The 17,555-nt window shown below is 44.8% G+C and overlaps 1 long non-coding RNA gene across 1 annotated transcript; it reads left to right on the top strand.

The window, feature by feature from the left end:
* The first annotated feature begins 301 nt into the window (after positions 1-301).
* LOC136793301 (uncharacterized) lies at positions 302-10,528 on the top strand. Its single transcript, XR_010838431.1, has 2 exons — positions 302-445; positions 10,385-10,528. It is a non-coding gene; the product is annotated as an uncharacterized lncRNA (long non-coding RNA).
* The last annotated feature ends 7,027 nt before the right edge of the window (positions 10,529-17,555 follow it).

The following is a 17,555-nucleotide window of genomic DNA, read 5'->3' as shown; positions in this document are numbered from 1 at the left end:
GACCTCTCTGGACCTTAGATCCTCATCTGTAAAAAGAGATGACAAGAAAAACTCGGTGGTAGCCTGCTGTCTGTCAGGATAGCAATAATGTATATGAAATTACAGACAGTTACACTGATTGCTCCCAGTGATTCAAGCCCACTGGTATTCATGGCATTTATGTCCTTGGGTAGTCTCCTCCTAAACTGACTTTGGGCTTGTCCTTATGAATTGCTTGGCTCATGGGACCTGTGACACAGCAGAGGCTGGATAAGCATGCGCACACTGGGGCTTACATTCTCAGAATCCACGTGCCAAGTAAAAAGAGAGGTCGCGGTTTCCCATCTGTCTCCGCCAAGTGAGACCTTCCAGCTCCAGGCAACCCACCTGCCGAATGCAGCTTCTTGATCAAGCCCAGGCAAGACCAGCAAAAGAACCACCCAGCCAAGCCACAAAATCATGAGAAGTAACAAATGTGTTTTTGTTTTGTTTGTTTTTCTTTTCTTTTTTTGGGGTGGGTTCTTTTTGTGCGGTTTTTTTGTTGTTGTTTTGTTTTTAAAAAATATTTATTTATTTATTTGGCTGCTCTGGGTCTTGGTTGCAGCATGCGGGATCTTTAGTTGTGGTATGAGTTGTGGCACGCATGTGGGATCTAGTTCTCTGACCAGGGATCGAACCAGGGGCCCCTGCATTGGAGCATGGAGTCTTAACCACTGGACCACCAGGGAAGTCCCTAAATCGTTTTGTTTTAAGCCACTAAGTTTTGGGATGGCTTGTTAAGCAGGAATACACAATGGATAAGTTAATTCCTACTACTACGATCTGTTTTTACTCAGAATACTTCTAATACCAAATATGTGAGGGTTTTCCGCACACCAACAAATTCTCCAACTCCCTGGACCCCAACTGCGTGTTTTATAATTTGATTCTGACACTAACTACCTCAATTTAGCACACACCTGATGGGTTAAAGGCTCAGTCCCAAAGAATGCCCCCACTTCAGAGACCAACTGCAAGTCCAAGCCTCCCAAACTTCTGACCAACCATCTGTAAAGTTGGGGGATGGGGTCCCACACCCCCTCCTCAGGCTCAATAATTTGCTAGAATGGCTCACAGAACTCAGGATACAACTCAGGAATAGCCAAATGAGAGATGCATTGGTAGCACACGCTCTTAGCATCTTGATGTGCTCGCCAACCTGGAAGTTCTCCAAACCCTGTAGTTCAGGGGTTTCATGGTGGTTTCATTATATAGGCATGATAGATCAAATCATTTGCCCTTGGTGATTAACTCAGTCTCCCCAGACGTCCAACCTTCTAATCACAAGATTTGTTCCTCTGCCATTTGGCTATCTAGGAACGAACAAGAGTTACCTCATTAGCATAAACTCAGATTTGGTTCAGAGTCTTATTATGAATAACAAAAAAACACTCCTCTCACACCTATCACTCAGAAAATTTCAAGGAATGTGTTATTTAATTTCTTTCCATTTGTAAATGTTCCAAATTTCCTTCTGTTATTCATTTACAATTTCATTCCATTGTGGTCAGAGAACACAAAGGTATATAGGTACTTTTAATGGTGTTCTTTATTTGTGTAGACTGGAGTTACTGTCTAGAGTCCTTTCATTTCAACTTGAGAACCTCCTTGGGCATTTCTTGTAATACAGGTTTGCTAACAATTCTCTTACTTTAAAAAAATCTGTGAATGTCTTCATATCACCTTCATTTTAAAGTATAGCTTTGCTGAATATAGAATTCTTGGTTGACAGTCCTTTTTCTCCCCCAGGACTTCGAATATGTCACTCCACTGCTATCTGGTCTCCATGGTTTTTGATGAGAAACTGTCTGTGAATCTTATTGATGATTCTTTGTGATGAGCCACTTGTCTCTTGCTATGTTCAAGATTCTTTCTTTGTCTTTAGCTTTCAATAGTTGGATTATGTGTCTAGGTGTTGATCTCTCTGACGTATTCCACTTGGAGTTTGCTAAGGTTCTTGGATGTATAGACACCCAAGGGACAGTTTTTATTAACTGCTTTTCCTCCATATTTTTCTGTTTCTTTCAAATCAGTAATTTTTTGTCAAAAACTGGACATTTTAAAGAATATAATGAGCAATGCTGGAAATCAGATTCTCCCCTTCAAGGTTTTTAAATTTTTTTCTTTCCTCTCTCTTTCTGTTTTGCTATTTGTTTGCTTACTGACTTTCCTGAACTAATCATGTAGAGTTTGTGTTTTTTGGTCATGCGTGGCCACTGAATTCTTTGTTCATTTAGCTTAGTGGGCATTTAGCTTAGCTAGTGATTGGATAGATATTTTCTTAAACTCCCTGAAGCAGTACATCTCCCAGTTTTGCGGAGCATTTCTACGTGCATGTTGGGGCTCACAATCAATGCTCCAGCAGTTTACAACTCTGCCTCATTTCCTGCTTGCGCAGAGCCTCAAGTTCAGCCAGAGTGAGAGATTAGGGTCTTCTCAGCTGTCTCCTGGGCATGCGCACAGCCCTGCACATGCCTCTGGCCTTTTAGATTTTTATTAGTATGTCAGAGCTTTTAAAATCTTCTTATGGACATCTCACTTTACAGCTTTTCCTTTTAAGATTTTGGTCAGCCTTTTTTTCTTCCAACTGTTATTGCCACTTCAAGCAGCTGTGATATTAAACAATTGCTGTTGATTGCTTTTTTGTTTTTTGGGGTTTCTTTTGGCTGCATTGGGTCTTCGTTGCTGTGCGCAGGTTTTCTCTAGTTGTGGCGAGCAGGGGCTACTCTTCATTGCGGTGCACAGGCTTCTCATTGTGGTGGCTTCTCTTGTTGCAGAGCACGGGCTCTAGGCATGCAGGCTTCAGTAGTTGCGGCTCACTGGCTCTAGAGCACAGGCTCAGTAGCTGTGGCGCACAGGCTTAGTTGCTCTGCGGCTTGTGGGATCTTCCCGGACCAGGGCTTGAACCTGTGTCCCCTGCATTGGCAGGCGGATTCTTAACCACTGTGCCACCAGGGATGTCCCCTGCTGATTGTTTTTGACAAAATACCCCAGGAAAAATCTGTTCACATTGAGTGAGCTCTGAATTGGTGAACTAAAGACCAGCCCTGAATTTGGTGGTTTCCAGGGAGCTACCAGAGAAGTCAAATAAAGACAATTCTCTGGGAATGGGGATTTAAGAGATCTCTAAACTCCTTTGTGCCCCCTCCACTTGCTGTTATGCTGCTGGTTTTCACAACTACAGTAATTACAAAGTTCTTGGTTTTCAAGACTATTACAAAGCTGGAAATAAGGAATGGAAATTGAGCAAGTTAAAAATGCCATAAAGTTCATTGCTGTTACCAATATTCAGTTGTTTTTCTTGAATAAATGCTCTTAGGATTGTTGCAAGATTTTATTTAATTTCCAAACTTGTGACAAAGTTGATTTTGAAAAAATTTTTTTAGTGTTCTTATTGCCTTTATGGAAGAGTGGACTTTCAAAGTCCGTACTCCACCATTCCAAAAGCTGACTGCCACTATACCACTTTTTATAACCTAGTGTCATAAATCAAGTAGCATCATTTTGTTGAGGCAGTCACAGAGGTGTGCCCAATTTCAAGTGAGAGGCAATAGATTCTATCACTTGATAGGACAGTGTCAAGTCTCTAGAAGAGCATATGGGAAAAGAAATGGGCCATTTTTGGAAAATGTAATCTACTACATTTACTATTTTGGAAAAATCAAGCCACCAATGGCAGTTCTGCTTGTAGTATCCAAGTTACCAGTTCAACAGACTACAATCAGTTTACATTTGTGCTATCACATATATGGAGATGATTTTTCGAAGCAACTAATCAAGTCTCCTGGATTTGTAATGGCCAAGAATTTTTATATTAAACTACTGTTCATATTTTTCCTTTTATTTCTTTTATGTTATAATTAATACACTCTATTATTATTCTGCATTAAGTTGATTATTAAATTTAAAACTTTGTTATTGCGGTACCACTTATATATGGTTAAGTGCACAAATCATCAGTGTACAGCTCAATAAATTTTTTTAAGCAATGGTACTCATTTATTATTTCTCACAGTTTCTATTAGTCAAGAATTCAGAAGAATACCAATGGCATTTTTCACAGAAATAGAGAAAACAATCTTAAAATTTGAATGGAACCATAAAAAAACCCTGAATAGCCAAAGCAATCTTGAGAAAGAAGAACAAACTTGGAGTCATCATGCTCCATGATTTAAAACTATATTACAAAGCTATAGTAATTAAAACAGTATGGTGGGGCTTCCCTGGTGGTGCAGTGGTTGAGAATCTGTCTGCCAATTCAGGGGACACAGGTTTGAGCCCTGGCCCAGGAAGATCCCACATGCCACAGAGCAACTCAGCCCACGAGCCACAACTACTGAGACCACATGCTGCAACTACTGAAGCCCATGTGCCTAGAGCCCATGCTCCGCAACAAGAGAAGCCATCACAATGAGAAGCCCACGCACCACAACGAAGAGTAGCCCCAGCTTGCCGCAATTAGAGTAAGCCCATGTGCAGCAACGAAGACCCAACACAGCCAAAAATAAATAAATAAAAGACATAAATTTATATAAATAAAAATAAATAAATAAAACAGTATGGTATTGGCATAAAAACAGACATATAGATCAATGGAACAGAATAGAGAGCCCAGAAATAAATCTACACAGGTATGGTCAATTAATTTATGATAAAGGATACAAGAATAGACAATGAGGAAAGGACGGTCTCTTTAATAAACGGTGTTGGGAAAATTGGACAGCCACATGCAAAAGAATGAAACTATCCCATTATCTTACACTATACAAAAAATTAACTCAAAATGAATTAAAGACTTTGACATAAGATTTGAAAAAAATCTTAGAAGAAAACATAGACAGTAAGCTCCTTGACATAGGTCTTGGCAATGATTTTTTTAATCTGATGTCCAAAGCAAAAGAAACAAAAGCAAAAATAAGTGGGAGTACACCAAACTAAAAATTTTCTGCACAGCAAAGGAAACCATCAACAAAATAAAAAGGCAACATACTGAATGAGAGAAAATGTTTGCAAATCATATATCTGATAACGCGCTAATGTCCAAAATATATAAAGAATTCATACAACTCAATAGCAAAAAATAAACAATCTGATTTTAAAAAGAGCAGAAGACCTGAAAAGACATTTCTCCAAAAAATACATACAGATGGCCAACAGGAACATGAGAGATGCTCTACCTCATTAATCATCGGGGAAACATAAATCAAAACCACAATGAGATATCACCTCACACCTTTTAGAATGGCTATTACCTAAAAGACTTGAAATAGCAATTGTTGGCTAGGATGTGGAGAAAAGGGAACCTTTGTGCACCGTTGGTGAGGATGTAAATTGGTGCAGCCACTATGAAAAGAATGTGGAGTTTCCTCAAAAAAATTAAAACTAGAACCCAACAATTCCACTTCTGAGTATGTGTCCAAAGAAAATGAAAACACTAACCCTTTCTTTCTCTTGCTTGCTTGCTTGCTTCCTTCCTTCCTTATTCAGCTTTGTTGAGATATAATTGGCATACAAAAAACTGAACATAATGTGTACAGTTTGGTGAGAGGATTCACTTTCACTGTGGCTCATACATTGAGCTAAGATGGTGCTGACTGGCAGCTGGGAGCCCCAATTCCTCTCTCTATGGACCTCTCCATGGGGCTGCTTGAGCGTCCTGACAACATGGTGGATGGATCTCCCAGAGATCCAGGAGACCAAAGTGGAATCTGCGATACCATTTATGATCTAGCCTTCAAAGCCACATGATGTCATTTTCACCATATTCCACTGGCCCCACAGGACCAGCTGTGATTCACTGTGGGAGGGGACCACATAAGGGCATGAATACCAGGGGACTAGGATTCCTGGGAGATGGCTACCACATTGCCAGAATTGATGGGTTCAATTCCTGGTTCTACAATTGTGCCAGTGCCACATCACCTCTTAACTTGCTGAGTCTTGAGTGTTGCATTGGTTTGTTTCAACAGTCACCCCTGGCTCCTCAGGGCTGTGCCTTCCTAAGTGTCTTCAAGAGTTCTGAGAACAGTGTTTATTATTAGCAAAGCACTGACCCCTGTCACTGAGCTAACTGCAAGGCTCATCTGCTTGCTTCTCTAGAGGTTTTTTAATAGACAGAAATGTGTTAATGGCCTAGTACATCATCTGTCTGTTACAGTTTTGACAGGCAACATGGAAATGTGATTTTTTTAAAGAAAAAAATAATATTTTGATTTTATTCTTAAATAACCACAATTACTTGCTAATGGTATGTGTGTGTCTGTTGGGCACTGCACAGTCCCTCAAACCACAGAAACAAATTCGACACTTCCATCCATGTTTCCTGTTCCATGTTGACTTTTGCACAGTATTTTTTATTTTTAAAATTTTATTTATTTATTTATTCATTTATTTATTTTTGGCCACACCATGAAGCTTGCAAGATCTTAGTTCCCTGACCAGGGATTGAACCTGGGCCCACAGCAGTGAAAATGCCAAATCCTAACCACTGGACTGCCAGGGAATTCCTTTTATTTATTTTTAAAATATTTATTTAGTGATTTGGCTGTGCCAAGTCTTAGTTGCGGCATGTGGGATCTTCGCTGCGGCGTGTGGGATCTCTAGTTGTGGCATGTGAACTCTTAGTTGTGGCATGTGGGATCTAGTTCCCGGACCAGGGATCAAACCCAGGCCCCCTGCATTGGGAGCTCGGAGTCTTAGCCGCTGGACCACCAGGGAAGTCCCTCCCTTTATTTTTAAATAAAAGAAAAAACAGATGAACACTTTGTTATCAATATTGTACCATTACTAACAATATCTCAAATAATGTCTCGTACATATATTCTTATTCATGTGTGAGAGTAGAACTGCCGGCTCCCAGGGCATCTACATTGCCAATCTTAGCAGGTAACACTGAACTGTCCTCCATAGCCATTGTACTAATTTATGTCCCTAGCAGCACCGAAGAATTTCCCTTTTCTCCACATCCTTGATGAAATGAATATTATTAAACTTCTCCATTTCTGCCAACCTGATGGGTGTGAAACGCACCTCGTTTTTTAAAAATTATGGCAAGATACACATTTAAAACTTTACCTGGATCTCGCTTTTAATTTAAATTTTATTAGAGATAATTATAGATTCATATGAATTTGTAAAAAATCATACAGAGAGATCCCTTGTTCAATGAATTTTTATATACGAATACAGCCATGTAACTACCACCCAAATCAATATATAGAATATTTCCAACAACCCAGAAGGCTCCCTTGTGTCCTCGCCCATCAATACTCCATCAAAGGCAAGTTATAGTGGTTTATGTCTTTATTTCATGATAATAATATAGTGTATTCATTATAAAAAGGGGGAGTTGTATCCGGTGAGGTTGAGAAGCATTGTGCCTAGAAGGACTTCCTATAGCTGGCGGGTTAGAGATAGCGGGAGATGCCCCTCCCATCCTTTACTTATTCCCATTGTCTGTCCTAGACGGTTGTCTCTGGCACTGTGCCCGGTAAGCCCCGTGTTAGCATGGAATGATGAAGCGTTTTTTGACAATAATTGATGACGGCCTTAGAACCCCACCCTATCCCCACCACGAGCACAGTGCTGTTCCGCGTTCACGCAGCTTTTGTGCTTCTACTGGGAAAGGAGACAGAGGAGGAGCATGGCGGCCCGAGGAAGCCATCTCTGAGCACCAAATGGCAGGCAGGCACCATGTGATGACACAGAGTGACATGCAGGCTGTCTGTGGCCCAGGACCAGCCAGCCTGTGTTCTCTGTATTGTGGTATAGCAGAGGTTGGTCACTCTTGGTTACAGAGAGAAGACTTTCTGAGAATGAAAATGCAGAGTTATGCACAGGGAGTGCTGCTGGACACCTTGTGTTGATTTTCTCATTTCCTTCTCACAACTATAAAGCAGGTGTTGCTATTCCCTTTCTCTGGGTAAAAGAAGAGCAGTTACTCTGAAATCAGGCAGACAGGGATTTGCATCCTAGCTCTGCCCGTCACCCAACCGCGCCCGTGACCTCAGCCGAGCCAGCCACCTGCCCCGAGACGTGGCTCATTCGCAACTCACCGAGTCGTCTCCCATCTCAAACTGGATAACAAACGGGAGGGGCTCTTACTCCATGAAGTGAATATATGTAATGTTACGAATCATTTATAAAATATCTAAAACACAGCTTGCTAGACGCCTAGCAAGGGCGTTTTGGGGTCTAGACTCAATACGTGAGCGGAATCCCTGGATCCAGAAAGGAAAGAAAGCCTCCAGAGTTAGAAGCACCACGGGGCAAACCTGTCCTCTTCCTTGCCCTGCCCTTCCCCAGCACAACCTAAACGTGAAGAGAAACACTCTCGGCCGAGCAGAGCTGCCCCACCGGCAACCCCACCTTGGTAGCCCATCGCCACTGGCTGATGAGAAAGGCTGCTGCTAATTAGCATACTGACACTCCAGGCTTAGCTACACTTGGGGGGCCTGGTGCCCCCTTCCTCTGTGGATTCACCTGTCCAGCCCTGACTAGGTGTCCCTGATGGGGAGACAGCACGTATGCAGTAGAAATATTTTCAGAGCCAAACAGGACGAAATGGTGAAATGAGATTCCTCACCTCTGTCAATGACTCCCCTCCCCTCCCACTCTGCCTGTTCCCCCTGCTTGCTCTCTGGTGGCCCCGGGGCCCCCACGTCAGAGGAGAACATCCAAGCTCACTTTCCATGAGAGGATTTTGGTCTCATCCCCTCAAGGACCTGCTCACTCTCCACTGGTTGGTTCATGTCACTCTTCCCTCTGTGCCCTCAGAGCCTTCTCTTAATTACAGTGCATTCTTCTCTCCCATGACCTAAAGCAGCTAGCCCTTACCCAGGGCCTCAAACTTTCACGTTAGCCCTTTGAGTTCACTGATAAAGGCACTCCCTCTGGGCACACGTAGCCCATTTGCTGTGGGACGTGCCTAGCGGAGCATCAGCTGGATTTCAGCTTAAGTTCCTTCCCTTACTGGCATGTTTGGGCAGTGCACAACTTTTACATCTGTATGGGGAAGCCCTGTGCTCAGCTGCTGTGTTTTACTCATCTCTGCATTTCCCACTGCCTACCATCCTGCTTGATCTCAGTGAACATGTGTTGACTGAATATGTGCATAAATTGATGACCTACTGAGTAACGCTACTAGGCTTTGCCGGCCCACTCACTCTCTTCCCCTCACAAGCATGGCTTTGAGCCCTCTCCACTCTCCTCAGATTTCTTCACTCAGGAGGTGATCTTGCTTGTACTATACAGAGAAATAGAAAGGGCTGAGACAGCAATTGCCCCCTCTTCTTCCTAACACCAAATGAAAGCCTGTCTTTTCTTCTCTGTGTTCTCTTGTTGTGGCAGGGATGCCGTCCCTCCTACAAAAGCAAAGTCCTTCACTCCTGCCTTGAATCTTGGCCAAGAGTCCTTCGGAGGAATATAAAACTGTCCATTATCCCTTCTCTCTCCTGTTCTCAACCTCTGGCTTCTGGATCCTTCCTATTGATTCCATAACATACACAAGTCTTTTCCAACAAGAACAAAGCAACACACACACACACACACACACACACACACACACACACACACACACACACACACACCCTTACCACATTATCTCGGCTCACTGTCTCGTGAGTGAGACAGTGAGGTCAAGTACTGTACACTGGCTGCCTGGAGCCCATCCACATACAGTGACAGAAAGTTTGGGACCTGACCTTGGCTCTTAGACTGGGAAGTACCCCCCAAGCATCTGCCCTGCCAGGTAAAATCCAAGTTCCTTAGTTTGGAGTGAGAAGTTTAGCACAATCTGATTCTACTCTATTTTCCGGTTTCTCTGCTGTCTTCCTTCCCCACACACGTACCCGCACCCAATAACCAACATACCAATAGAGCTGGCCTTGTCGTGACTACAGGCCTGTACAGATGCTAGTCACATTCTAGAATGTCCTTCCTCCTTTCCCACCTGACCAGCCTCAAGAAGCCGACTCAAATGTCACATTCTCATGAGTAAAAAATAAACTGGATTCTAAGTTGCATTTCACTGAGTTTTATCAACTCAGTTGTCATTGTGATAAGACTTTATCATCTCTGATGGGCAGTAATAGATAGGTCTCACAAATATGAAATGTGTATAGTAACAAGTTAGGTTGTATAAAAAAAAGAGATGCTTTCTGACCAGACTGGTAGTTGCAACTTATTGCTAGCTGGGCACGCTGCTGCCTAGATAAAGACTACATTTCCCAGCCTTCCTTGCAGCTAGATGTGGCCACATGACTAGGTACCGGCCCTGGAATGTGAATCAAAGGGTAGGTGCAGCGTCTGTGTTTCCTGCTTAAAAGGAAATTGCCTGTCCTCCCCTTTTTCTCTTCCCCTTTCCCAGGCTGAAGCTTGGATGTTGTCATGACCCAGCTTTGACAGTGGATGATGACGCACAACAAGATGGGAAGCAGCCAGATCCCCAACTGACCAGTCTGGACCACTCTGGTTTCTGGTGTGAGAAATAAATAAATTTAATTTCCTTTGAGCCACTGTGTGAGTGTATGTGAGTGTAGATAGATGTCTCTTTAAGATAGCAGCTTAGGGCTTCCCTGGTGGCGCAGTGGTTGAGAGCCCGCCTGCCGATGCAGGGGACACGGGTTCATGCCCCGGTCCGGGAAGATCCCACATGCCGCGGAGCGGCTCGGCTCGGCTCGGCCCGTGAGCCATGGCCGCTGAGCCTGCGCGTCCGGAGCTTGTGCCCCGCAACGGGAGAGGCCAGAACAGTGAGAGGCCCGCGTACCGCAAAAAAAAAAAAAAAAGATAGCAGCTTAGCCCTAAACTGTTTTCCTAGGTGGGGTAGGCAGTGAGCTTCTCCAGAGCAGAGATGAAATCTCTGTTATCTTTTTCTTTCCAGGCCCCAGCAAAGCACCTGATAAAAAAACAAGTGTTCAATAAGCCTTTCCTGATTGATTAAATGGGTGCCTGAATTGGTAAGAACTAAAGCCATAAAAAGTGAATTGGATTAAATCTGAAGGGCCTGGGATGTCCTGGATAGGAATTTGGACTTTACACTGCCCACATTAAGGTTCCATGGAAAGTTTTCAAGTAGAGAGAAAGAACTTTGCGTTTTCTGGCTGCTCAGAATCGTGTTAGCTGGCGACACCTGCTGGCCATGTGGAACACTGCAGCCTAGCGCAGGCTGTGACTCCAGGGAGGAAGAGATGAAGCAGTTGTTAAATACTGAAAGTTACAAGTTAGAGGGCTAACACCTTGTGATAAATAACCTTTTGGAACTGCTCTGGACCAGTCGGTGTGATGGGTGCTGTCGTGGGGATGCAGCAAACTTTAGACATGGTTCCTGGTGTGGAAATTTTAGGTTTCTTTTTTTTAGCATTTCTGTCCCTTGCTCTTAAGTTTATAAAAAATGCCTCTTCAGCAGCTGGCCCAGCTGACACAACAGCTGGCCCAGACAGAGCAACACCTGAACAGTCTGATGGCCCGGCTGGACCCCCTTTTTTTGCGTGTGACTACCCTGGCTGGAGCCCAGCAGGAGTTTCTGCACATGAAGCTGCAGAGCATCCAGCAGCTGCTACAAGAGAGCAAGAAAAAACAAGGGTGTGGAAGTTCCAGAACCAGAGGCCAGCATACCCTTTCCTAAGGTCTTATGTATAGAGGAGGGCGAGGAAGAGGCTGGTGACAGACCCCAGAGGAGCCCCTAACCTGGAGCACAGGGACAAGGAACCTAGCAACACCCAGGGAAATGGCGCGGGGGCTAAGGAGCAAATGCAGGAAGGCGGCAGCAAGGGCCCCGTCACAGCCCCCAACTGGGAAGGAGGGACAACAGCTGACGGTTTAGTAAAACAATCTGTTCTTATGAAGAAAAAAAAAAGCCTCTTGCACCCTCTCCTCCTTTCTGTAATTCTTTCTTGTCCATTTGCATCGACTTACGCTTTTCTCATGTCTACCAAAGGAGTAAGTTATTGATCCAACTTGTGATTTTGATTAAAAAAAAAAAAAGAACCACAACCAAACTAAAAGCCGCACGCTGTGTACACCTCAACGCAGAGCAGCCCTGCTCACCGCAACTAGAGGAAGCCCGAGCGCAGCAGCGGAGACCCAACGCGGCCAAAACAAACAAACAAGCAAGCAAACAAGACCCCCCACTGTCGTAAGAGATGAGCCATTTTCTCGGATGAGACGGTACACCGAGGTCTTTGGCTGGACCCGCCGGGGAGATTTTTCTCCGTTCTCAGTGTTGAGAGAAGTTCTATTCCTAAAAACCAGTCTGATTACACCTAAAGACGCTGTGCAGTCCCTGCAATGATCCTTTGCCCTTTAACTTTGGCCTCCGGAAAGAGACTTAAGAGAAACTTTCTGGCCCCCTTTTAGCAACTGGATAAGACTGTGCTTTTCTCTGTGCCAACGTCATACCTGAGTTTTAAAAATCTGTTTCACGTTTTTGTAAGCCACTACAGATCTCTAACACAACGTATGACTAACCATCGGAATGACTGGCCCAGATAAAAAGCGTGTAGGAAACCACAGGACCGGAGATGTGAAGGAGGAGGGCCTTAGGAGAGGGTCCGTCCCTGGAGGAGGGGCGGCGAGGTTAAGCCTCGAAGGGAAACGGTACATGGTAGGCTCCTCCCCATTCCTAGCAATTCTCTCACCCTTTCCTTATAACTCTCGTCCTGGCTACTGCAGGCGACAAAAGAGCGGGTTTCTGAGATGACTTTTACAATACTTGATGAACCAGTAACCAGCCACTCCCATCCTCCGCCCCGAGGAGTGGGCAGGTCTAACCGGGGCACCTGGCGTCCTCCTCCACAGGTTGCCATCCGGACGCCCAGCACTACTGGAAGCAAGAGGGTGGCCTTCCCTGAGCGGACTGTACAGAGCTGCTTTTTGTGGGGTTTTTTGTTTTTGTTTTTGTTTTTTTTGCGTCGGGGGAACTCCTGTAGGAGTTAAGTGAATTAAGTTACAAATGGCAGGCGGCTCCAGCGGAAAAGGGCTTTAGTTTTCTGCCCAAGTGTTGCAATCGGTTTTGATGGCCGTGCATCTCTGTGCACGGAAAAGGTGCTTTTCCTTGCTCCCAGCTGCTAGACAAAGGAGGGGAAGGAGCTGTCGGCCGCGTTCCCGAGGCCAGGCTTTCAGACCTGGGTGGGGAGCAAGGCCAGGATAAGTCCTCCCAGACTGTTCCTAGGCCGGGCTCGCTGGGGTACCAGGCTGCTCCACCGGATCGGCCAGGCCTTCAGCTCATCACTGGCTCTGGGACCCCAACACCAGGCCACATCCCTCACCTCCCTCCCCGCCGCGGCGAGAGGCTCCCCACTTTGGGCTGGCAACCCCCTGAGGCAGAAGACTGGTGGAACCGATTCTAAAGATTCAGAGTGACCTTCTGTCTAGAGCAAAGTGTCTGTCTCTGCCCTGAGGCCCAGCGGGCAGTGCGGCTGGGGGGAATAGCTGGGGGCTTGGGGTCGGGGAGGAGGCCCCTTGAGCCTTCCGAGGGCTCAGAGCAATGAGGCTGCAGAGCTGAGAGGGCTGTGGATTTGCATCTGAAGCTAGCATTGCCCCGGGTGGGCCTCCATAGCCCCTAGCTACCTCACCCCGATGGATACTCAGCGGGCCGGGAAGGTGTAGCAGAGAATCAGGCCTGAGTGGGAGGCTTCTGGGTCTGGGCCTGGCGAGCAACCACTGCTCCTCTCCTGAAGTCCTTACCCACATCAACTCCGAGGTGAAAAACGTGTACTGTTGTGTTAAGACAGTTTCGAAGTTACACGGCAATCCATGACCGACATGTAAAATGATGCTGGGACCTTCAGAGCCCACGAAGGTGCCTCTCGGCAGGCGTGGTCCCCCTTCCTGCGGCGAACCCCAGGAACTTTCTCTCCTGCCCACAAACCTCCCTCTCCCTCCGCGTCTTCGTTCACAGCGGGCCACGGGAGAGACTGCGATGTATTTCCTCCTGCCATTCTGACCCCATAGTTGTAGGAAAAGTCATCAAGCTCCTTCAAGACTCTGCGCTCCAGGGCCACCCCTACCCCAGGCCCTCAGGAGGAATTTATTCCTCACCACACGCCCGCCTCAGGACCTCCTGGCAGCTCCTAGCCGCGTAAAGACAGTCACTCCCTGGACCCCTGCGAGGTCCCCAGGTCTCGCACGTTGAAAAGTTGACAACATCCTGCTCACATTTTCCCCGCCAACCTTGAGCCTCAGCCTCTTATCTGAGGAGGATCTCTCCATCAGCAATCAGTTTCTTACGGGCAGATACACCACCACTCTTTTAAAGGAGGTTTTATAAAAATGTTTTCTTTATGAGAGTAATATAAGCTCAATTTCGAAAAAGTGGAAAATCCATAGAGCGATCACAGTTAAGGTGTGCGTGTGCTGTCAAAGCAAATTCACTATAAATAATGTATAAGAAACGAAGTGCTGAAGTCATTTATTTTGTTGTAGCCAAAGCTGTGAAATGAACTGGTTTGCAACCTGGAGGCTTTGTGTATTGATATTTAAGGCATATTCTGGCAGACAACTACTTACATCTTCTAGAAATATAATGGATGCAGATATAAGGGAGGAAAGGGATTTTTGTGGGCCTCTTTCTGTCTGACCAGAAAGAAATGGCCATCAGGTGGGGAGGATGGTGGAGAAAGGAAATGACACAAAACACCTGTGTTTCAATTAGACCTTTGCTCAATGCCTGACACCTGTGATCTCTGTGGATCTCCTCCTCACCCCAATACCTCACTGCCCCTCACAGCGAGAACCACTTTCCCTTCCCCCCACTCGAGTGCCAGAGCTCCAGAGCTCTGCCCATACCCGTGGCCCTCTGAGGCCACAGCCTGCTGTAATTAGTTTGCAAGCACCGCCGTAAAAAACACCAGCACCTGCGTGCCTTAAAACAACAGAAATTTACTCTCTTACCGTTGCGGAGACTAGAAGTTCCAAATGAAGGTATCAGCAGGGTTCGTTCCTTCATGGGGGCTCCAAGGAGCATCCGTCCCAGGCCTCTCTCCCAGTGGCTGCCAGCAATCCCTGGCCTTCCTTGGCTTGTAGACGCATCCCTCCAATCTGTCTCCGCCCTCACGTGGCATTCTCTCTGTGTATCTCTTTGTCTTCACGTGGCTTTCTTATAAGGACACCAGTGATTGGATTTAGGGCACACCTTAATCTAGTATGACCTCATCTTACCTAATTGCATCTGCAAAGACCCTGCTTTGAAATGAGGTCTTGTTCTGGAGTTCCAGGTGGATCTGAATTTGGAAGGGATGCTATTCAATCCCGTACATTAATGCCCAGACAGTCCACATCTTAGTCATCAGCCATGACAGTGCCTGGGTTATCCCCAGTGGATTATAAATCCCTACATCGTGAGAAATAAAGGCAAAAGAAGAGATCATGAAAAAGAAAGTCTTGAAACCCGAACTCTGCTGAAACATGTTGGACTAAACAAGTTTTCTGAAGGTCCCAGGAGAGGCTGGATGAAGATTTTGCTGTCTTCCTTGTTGCTTGGAGAAAGCAGGGGAGCAGTTCTTTGCAGGAGGAAACTCTAAAACATGGGTAATGGAAGCAAATCTCCTGGAAACATAAGGGCTGGATCACAGCTACCTTAGGCAAGAAAACAGCGCAAAGAATGTTACACAACCTATAAAATTGTCTTTAAGAAGAGTTCTTAAGGACACGGGAAAATGCTCATGCTGTAACGCTAAACAACAAAGCCAGGATTCAGAATTGCACTGCGGCGTGAGCTCGACTGTGCAATAAAGAGGAAGTATTTCCAGAAAATAAGACTGGTGCCAACCGTGAGGTGAGGAGATGGAAGCAGGGAGCTATTGCCATTTGTTTTACACACTTCCATGTTGTCCGAATTTTTTTTCCCGAAACATGGATGAAAATGATCAAAAGGTACAAACTTCCAGCTATATGATAAATAAGTACTAGGGATGTAATGTAGTATATGATTAATATAATTAACCCTGCTGTATGTTATATATGAAAGTTGTTCTATATGAACATTTTTAGGAGAGTACATCCTGAGTTCTCATCACAAGGAAAAAACATTTTCTTTTTCTTTTGTATCTATATGAGTTGATGGACGTTCACTCAACTTACTGTGATAATTATTTCATGACATATGTAAGTCAAATCATGCTGCACACCTTAAACTTTTACAGTGCTGAATGTCAATTATATCTCAGTAAAACTGGAAGAAAAAAAATAAACTTTAAATTTGAAAATAGGTTTAGACTTACAGAAAAGTTACAAAGATAATGCAGAGTTCCCATATGTCAAGTACCCAGTTTCCTCTATTGTTAACTTATTTGTCACAATTAACCATTTTTATTAACCAACATCCATTCTTTAACGGGATTTTTAAAGTTTTGAATCTAATGTCATTTTCCTGTTCCAGGAGCCCATCCAGGACACCGCACTATGTTTAGTGATCGTGTCTCCCTAGGCTCCTCTAGACTCTGACGTTTTCTTAGGCTTTCCTTGTTTTTGATGATCTTGACAGTTTTGAGGAGTCCCGGTCAGATATTCTGTAGAGTGTCCCTCAGTTTGGGTTTGTATGAAGTTTACCCTCATGACTAGACTGAGGTTATGAATTTTGGGGGAAAAGACCACAAAAATTAAGTGCCATTCTCATCACATCGTCTCAAGAGATATATTACTTTTTAAAAGATTATTTATTTATTTGCTGGTTGGTTTTTATTTTGGCTGTTCCACACAGCTTGCAGGATCTTCGCTCCCTGACCGAGGACTGAACCTGGGCCACGGCAGTGAAAGTGCCCGATCCTAACCGCTAGAGAACCAGGGAACTCCCTACATTACTTTCTGAATGAAACATACAATAAAATCTATTTTAAATAAGGATTATGCTAGAAAAATAGCAGTGTCTGACTCTGAGTGTCGATCATGAGGGTTTTCTTAATATCTTTCTTTATAGTTCTCTATAAGAAGCACAAAGTATATTTGATAATTAGAAAAAGAACAACAACAACAAAACATCCAACTGTAAATACACAGGAAGGGCAGCAGAGGCGCTTGGCTTTGAGGACAGGGTCAGGGAGGAGGAGTCGGGCCTGGGTCTGGTGCGGGAACAGGGTCAGCGCGCGATGGGGCGCTTGCCAGGCCCGGCTGCTGGGAGCAGTCAAGATTACTAATGGCAGGACAGACAGTAACAGCAACAAAAGGAGAGCGAGGTCCCGGGCTGGGAAGACGGCGCTAATGAGAACACTGAGAAGCATTCCAGGCGAAAGGGTCACCCAAAAATGTAAGCAAGCCTAGAGCCAAGATTAGTTATAGCCAAATAAGTCTTGCAGGATTCAGGGGGTGCAGGCAGCTGGGTGAATGCTCGGGCACCTCTGCGTCTCCGAATCCGGCAACGCAATGCTTTGTGTAAATACTGACTTTTTAGGGAAGACAGAGAGGAGCCTCTTTCTTTTTCCACTGCAGGGATTAAGAAAAGTTTATTGATTTTTAAACAGGCTGTTTCTAATCTGGGCTTATTTTAGATCTAATAAGACTGTTATCATTATTTTTTAATTGGGTACAGGGAAGGGAATTCAACG

Source organism: Kogia breviceps, chromosome 20, assembly GCF_026419965.1.
Source record: "Kogia breviceps isolate mKogBre1 chromosome 20, mKogBre1 haplotype 1, whole genome shotgun sequence".
In the NCBI taxonomy this organism is placed as follows: Eukaryota; Metazoa; Chordata; class Mammalia; order Artiodactyla; family Physeteridae; genus Kogia; species Kogia breviceps.
This window is presented reverse-complemented; position numbering and strand designations above follow the sequence as displayed.